This window comes from Octodon degus, unplaced genomic scaffold (assembly GCF_000260255.1).
Source record: "Octodon degus isolate 3935 unplaced genomic scaffold, OctDeg1.0 scaffold00177, whole genome shotgun sequence".
Lineage (NCBI taxonomy): Eukaryota > Metazoa > Chordata > Mammalia > Rodentia > Octodontidae > Octodon > Octodon degus.
Genome location: NW_004524753.1, coordinates 613,140 through 620,451, shown reverse-complemented (window position 1 = coordinate 620,451; position 7,312 = coordinate 613,140). Strand labels below are relative to the sequence as shown.

The 7,312-nt window shown below is 43.4% G+C and overlaps 1 long non-coding RNA gene across 1 annotated transcript in view; it reads left to right on the top strand.

Annotated features, from left to right (window-relative positions):
• LOC111813267 overlaps positions 1 to 3,215 on the top strand; it is an 8,794-nt gene extending 5,579 nt beyond the window's left edge. Inside the window, exons 2-3 of the long non-coding RNA XR_002818570.1 lie at positions 2,173 to 2,203; positions 2,241 to 3,215. This is a non-coding gene — a long non-coding RNA (uncharacterized LOC111813267). The remainder of the gene's footprint in view (positions 1 to 2,172; positions 2,204 to 2,240) is intronic.
• Positions 3,216 to 7,312: the final 4,097 nt, after the last annotated feature.

Here is a 7,312-nt window from a genome sequence, read left to right as displayed (position 1 = left end):
AGAAGAAGAAGAAGAAGAAGAAGAAACAACTTCTTTATGAGAAACAACCTAAATGTCATAAATAGGTGAATGGTTAGCAGAAGAAGTTTAAAATGGTGGAGTAGGTGGCCAGCCAGATAGTTCAGCAGACTAAAGCACCTGCTTAGGCGGACTGCAGAGGCCAGGGTTTGATCCCGGGCACCACAAGCCATGCCAGCCCCATTCTTGGGGTGTGCTGAGATGGTAATTGAGACTGGGCATGGTGGTGTGCGCCTGTAATCCCAGTGCTAGGGAGGCTGCAAACAGGAGGATCACTATGAGTCTGGTTTACATAGTGAGACCCTGTAGATCCTGTACTAAACACATTTTTTTTAAAATAGTGGAGGGTTGGGGAGATAGTTCAATAGAATAAGCTCTTGCCTGGCAAGCACAAGGTCCTGAGTTCAATCCCTCATACTGAAAACAAACAAACAAACAAAGACTACAGAGTAAAGACTATAGAGAAATACAGCCTCTGCAGGATCTGAAATCTGTACCTTGGAAAACAACAACTTAGGAAAAAAAAATAGTAGAGCTCCAGGAGCCAAGAGAGAGCTGACAGGAAAACTAGAAACTGCAGAGAAGCCAAAAACAAGGCAAAGAAAAGAATGAAGCAGGCTAGACGACTGCCCAAGGCTACCAGGGTAAACACCAGTAGGGGAAGGTCCCCTTCTCCAGGGAGAAACTACAGATCAGGAGCTCTAGTCCCAGAAAATCCAAGTTATTGTAAGCTGCAGATACAGGGTGGGGCTTTACTCTGAAGTGACTCTTTCTGCATAGCAGGCTAGAGTTGGAGAAGAAATTCACTCCAGCCCCTGCCGAACTTGGGAGTAATGCTTTCAGAGGCCATTGTTGGGGAGGGGCTCATTGTTTAAGACTGAGACATTCTGGGAATTGGAAGCCAGAAAAGAGCTTCACTTCAGGATCTTTAGGGTCACCCTACTATAGTGACTGGATAGGAGATGGCCTCAAGAGGTAGTTTCAGAGAAGAGGCAGGCTAGATGTAGGCCCCTGAGAAGTTTAAGCAGCTATTAGCTCCCAGATGTCCATGTGATTTTCTGAGGGAGCTGGGTCTGGAAAAGCTGACATTAAATCCAGGAGACTTCTTGGCAGGCCTCACTGCCTGCTTCCCGCACACAGCTTGCTGGACCGCTTGCTTCTCCTACCTGCCAAAATGGTCAGGGATGCACCTCAGCTTGGACAGTTGTCACATCATGGGGTGTACAGCAGAGGACCCTCTGGAGCCCACAGAACAGAATGCCAGGCTGAGATAGCAGTGACTTGGGACACACAGAAGGACACAAGCACTAAGAGCCACTGAGGATGAGGATGGCCCTGAAGTAGTCACCACACCACTGACTGACCATGCCCAGCAGGAAAGGCAGGGCAGGACTTGGTGTCTGCCCAGCAAGAAATGGGTGTGGAGCAGACTCAGCCCCAGGTGTGACTCACTGCCCTCCACCCATGCTGCTGAATTCCAGTACCACGGGACCTGGTAAGAAACCACTCACCCAAACAGGCAGAGGAATTCTGGGGACTTATTTCTCCTTAATTTGTTTTTTCATTTATTTGTTTCTATCCTTGGGGTTTTTTTAAATTTTTATTTGTTTGTTTATTTATTTTCTTTTTTTTTTCTTTTCTTTTTTTGTCATTTCTGTGATTTTTGCTTGATTCTATCAACTATCTGTTAATCTTTTTGTTGGACTTTTAATCTCTTTTCTCTCTTCCTTTCCATCTTCCTCTTTTTTTTTTCAAATTGTATTTCTTTCCTTTTCCCCTGTCCCTACTCTCTTATTTTATTATTACTATTAAGTATTATTAATTTTTAATTATTTAGTTGACTCTATGCTGTGATTACTGAATTCTTTATTATTGTTAATGGCAGTAGAGTTGTTGCTTTTAGTAGACATTATGCTTGGTTAATATTTGGTTTGCATTTGTGTCTACCTTACTAGTGCAGATCTCTTTCTTATTGTAGTTGTAGCTATTATTGCTTCTTATATTAATAAAAATTTAATCTTTAACCATATTGTTATCACTTTTTCTGTTGTTAATGGTTGCATAGTTGCTATTTTTAATTGGTTCTTACTGTATACCAATATCTGGCCTGTTTTTGGGTAATCAGCATTACTGTTTTGTTTGTTCCTCTCTGAGGTGATGCTGAAGATCAAGCCCCAAGAAGAAGGTTGGAAAAAAAGAAAAAAAAAAAAGAAAAAAAGAAGGTTGGACATTAAGAAGACCTTCAAATAAATGTATGCTGCCTAGTTTAAAAAGGAGTATAATATCAAAACATGACCAAACCCAAGGACACATCACAGGTGATGGAACACAACTAAAGAGATCGACACAGTAGTGATCTTTTCTACCCTAACGTATCTTCAATCTATGCATGAAAATAATAGAAACATAAAAAATAAGGGCACAGCTTGCCCCCACCCCAACCTCTAACTCCTCAAAAACTGATCTCATAGACACAAAAGTAAAGGAGGATATAGGCAAAAAACCTCAAAAACCAAATGGTTAGACTGTTTGAAGAAATAAAAGAAAAAAAATATATAAGCAAATATATAGATGTTTAAGGAACTCAAGGAGAATTTAATTAAATAGATGAAGAATTTGACCAGTAAAATATTCAACAATCTTAAAGAAGAAATAAAGAGCAGTAACGTGATTGAGTTAAGCAAAACAACCCAAGACACAAATGACCATTTCAAAAAATATCTAGAAAGTATGAAAAGCTGAGCTAGAGAATTGGAAATTTTTACTGGAAAGCATGGGTAGCAAACTTCAATGTGAGAACAGGATGTCAGAAACAGAGAAAGGGTAGATATGGAGCATCAAGATTCAATGATACCCTAAAAATGAGAAGACACCATGCAAGCTGGGCTCATCAGCTACTTGGTGACTCAAAAATAACGAAATCAGGGGCCTGGGGAGATGGCTCAGTAGAATAAGCACTTGCCTGGAAAGTGCAAGGGCCTGAGTTCAATCCCAGGTTCCACAAAAAAAAAAAAAATCAGAATTATAGGAATAAATAATTACAAGGAAACTAAAAAAGTGTAATAATGTATTCACTAAAATCACAACAATAATTTTTCCAAATTTATGGAAGGAATTCAAGTACAAGAATACACAAAAATCCAATAGCCATGACCAGAGAAGATCCTTACCACAACACATTATGACCACAATCCAAAAATTTCAGCTAGGGCTGGTGAGATGGCTCAGTGGTCTAAAGCACCTACTTAGAATAAGCTTAGCAAAGCACAGGGACCGTGGTTCAATCCCCAGTACCACATGCCAGCCAGTCCTGCCCCCTGGTGGGCTGAGCTGACCACACACACACACACACACACACACACACACACACATAAATAAATAAATAAAATTTTTAAAAAACACAAAAATTTCAGCTAAAGGAGAGAACACTAAATGCTATTAGAGAAAAACAGCAAGTAGCCTATGAAAGCAAGCCCACCAGAATAACTGCAGATTTTTCAATACAAACCTTAAATAGTGGGACAGCTTTGTATAAGCATTTTTTTTTTTTTTTGTATAAGGATTTTTGAGCTGCCAAAGAAAGCAACTGTCAATCCAGACTTTTATACCCAGCAAAACTAGCCTTCAAAATTAAGGGAGAAGCAGATTTTCCAAACCAAGAAATCCTAAAGAAATTCATGATCATTAAAGCAGCATAGCAGAAAGTACTCAAGGGAAGCCTAGATAGAGACAAGGAGGCCACCAGCACCCAAAAGCCCAAAGAAGAGCATATATCTAACTGCAAGGGTAGTTAAAAGGAAAAAATAAAACAATCAGCACTGAAAAAAATAACAATAAACATCTTACAGTATTGCTCTCAGTGTCAAGGATCTCAGCCCCAGTCAAAAGATACAGACTGGTAAACTATTAAAAAGAAAACACACATAAGCAACCATCGATTGCCTCCAGATGACTCATTTATCAAAAATGAAATACACAGACTGAAAGAAAAAGCATGGAAAAGGACACTGCTCAGCTGGAGCCGGAATCAAGCAAGAGTAGCTATCTTATTTACAGATACAGAAAACACCAAACCAAAACTGATCAGAAAATAAGAAGATGCCTATTATATACTGGTGGAGGAAATAACTCAATAGGAAGATGGAACAATTGTAAGTATCTATTCATGTAACACCAGAGCAGTCAATTTTATAAAACAATAACTACTGGACTTAAGGGAAGATAGATACCAATATAACCATTGTGAGGGGTTCCAATATCCCACTGTCACAATTAGGTCAGCAGATCAAACAACAACAACAACAACAACAACAACAAAGAACAGCACTGAACAAATGGATTTTAAGACTACAGAGTATTTCTTTTTTCTTTCTTTCTTTCTTTCTTTCTTTCTTTCTTTTTTTTTTTTTTTGTATTTTAGGGAAAAGTCTATAGGGTGTTCAGGGTCTCACTACTGGATCAAACTCATAAGGATCTACCTATTTACCTATTTTAGCCTCCCAAGAGCTGGGATTACGGGCACACTCCACTACGCCCAGTCTCAATTGCCAACTCAGTGTGCCCCGGGGCGAGGCCAGCTTGGCAGACCCAGGGATCGAACTCCTGGCCCTTGCTCCTTCTTTCAGGCGCTTTAATCTGCTGAGCTATTTGGCTGGCCCTACATAGAGTATTTCATCTAACAACAACAATAGAATACACATTTTCCTCAACAGCACATGGAACTTTTCCCAAAATTGGCCATAAAGAATGTTTAAATAAATACAGAATAATTGATATCATTCCACACATACTATTGGATCATAGCAGGATGAAGTTAGAAATCAACAGCAAAAAGGAAAAAGTCATAGAACATGCACAAGCACATGGACATTAAATGATATGTTACTGAATAATAAATGACTCACAGAAGAAATCAATGAAATATTTAAAAGTTCCTAGATAGGGCCGGGGAGATAGTTCAGCAGCATAAGCGCCTGCTTGGCACCACAAGGTCCCTGTTACAAAAAAAAAGTTTCAAGAATCGAATGAAAATGGAAGGCAAAGGGGCATTTGCCTGTCATGTACCAAAATCTACATGGCATAGTGCAGGCAGTTGTAGGAGGAAGGTGGTTCCTGTGTGTACACACATCAAAAGAATAGAGCAATGCCAGTAAGTAAACTATCAGCGCATCTGAGGGCCTAGGAAGACAGGAATATTCCAAATCTGAAGTTAGTATAAGGAAAGAAATTCTAGAGCTCAGACCAAAAGTTAATGAAATTGAGACTAAAATAACAATACAAAGGATCAACGGATCTAAGAGTTGCTTTCTTGAAAGTGTGGGAAGGGGGTTGGGGATGAGGAGATGGCAAGGAAGTAGGAAGGACCGGGATGTACCGTGTACACGTGCCACGCTTCCCAGAATGACTCTATTTGCTGTGTATCTCCAATATGTACTTGTGAAAAAGGAGAGAGAAAGAAAAAAAAAGAGCAAAAAAGAGGTACGCAGTTAGATCACTAGTTATATAAATCTTAAATACCGTGTGTGTGTGTGTGTGTGTGTGTGTGTGTGTGTGTGTGTCTTTTTGAAATTCGGTATTATTTTGAGAAGCAATTGTTTTAATTGACGGAAATTCAAATAAACGTTCCTCCTTTCTGATGCTAATTCCTGCAAGGTCCTGGGCTGACCGACAGGTGGGCTGCGGGGGCGGGGTGCACCGCTGAGCTGTGAGCTCCCACCTGCCCCTCTCTCCACCTGGCTCCCTGGCTGCCTGTCAGCCAGCACTGCAGGTTCCCCAGCTCACTCCAGGAGCATTCCAGTGAACCTTCCCATCCCACTGGCGCCGTAGCTCTGGCCAGCAGCCCAAGCCACCCTTCGCCGCTGTGCCCATAATGCCTACTTAACTCATCCTTGCTACTGCCCCCAGTGGCCGGGGCCAGAGTTGCTTCCCACAAAGTGACAAATGTTGAGATTAAATTTCAGATTGAGAAGCCAAATTTCCTTGCCAATACCAAAAGTTAATCTGCTCCTGGTTCCCCAGAGGGCCTTTTACTGAACTTGTGGCCTCGCTTGGAACCCTTGACACACGTGCTGCCCTCGCTAATTTAGCTGCCTCCACCAGAACCCAGCCTCATGGGAATCCAGAGGAAAGGTTTCCAAAGTCAGCATCCTGGCCCAGGATAGAGCTCAGTGGCACAGTCCCTATCTGGCAAGTGCAGGGTCCTGAGTTCAATTCCTGATACAAAAACCAAAAAATTACTCCAAAATCAGCAGCCTACTGTAGAAGGAGACCCTTATAGGAGTTGGACTGCAATTCTAGCTCCTGTCCAGAGCCAAATGATACCCCAGAGATGGGCAGGGTCAAAGGGGGCATTTGCCTGCCCACAGCTACACATAGAGAGCAGAGATCTCTTCCTGTGTCCAGCTAGGGACAGGCAGTCATAGAGCCAGACAGACTGCAGGCAGGCTGTGTCCTGCCACGCCCCCTGGAGGAGTGGTCCCAGTGTGCTCCATGTCCAGGGAGGCTGAGCCTGCCCCTGTAAGGCTGCCCTGCCCTTCCCTGCCAGGCTGCTGGGGGTAAAGTCCAGCTGAGACACCAGCAAGGTGGGCCTGAGCACTCAAAGGGAGGACAGAGCCCCAGGGCCCAATGAGGGGACTACTGGAGGCCATATTTAGGGTCTGAGGGAGAGCAAAAGGACTCCCAGTGCACCTGGAGGCCCTAGGAGATGGAACAGACAGAAGTGGCCACTTTCTGGCACCAGGAAGCCTCTGCGTTTAAGGAAGAACCACAGCCCAGAGGGGCTGGCCCAGGGCTTCCCCAAACTGCGGCATATGCTGGCTGATGCCCCTTAATGCAGCCTGTCTTCCTCCTGTGTGTAAGCCCTAATAAATGACACATTGGGTACATCTGGTGCCAAGCAGCAGAAAGGCCTTTAGGGAAACGCCCTCCTGGCAAGCACAAGGTCCTGAGTTTGATCCTCAGTACAAAAAAAAAAGGGGGGGGGGAATGTCCTGGGAGTGGCTGGGACAGGACAGCTGTGGTGGCTCATCCACCCTCATCACCTGGCCTTTCCAGTGCCTTCAGGCCCTGGACAGCCTGAGAACACAGGAGCTAAAGGGCCACTCACCCACCACCCTCTCCCAGCCTGCCAACAGCCACTGGCCTCCCAAGGGATGAAATCACAGTGCACCTGTGGCTCTGGCTGAGGTCACTGCACAGGGACAAGCAGGATTTTCAAGCAGCTGCATGCTGCCCCTCAGCCAGAAATGTGGGCTTGTTGCACACACACACACACACACACACACACACACACACA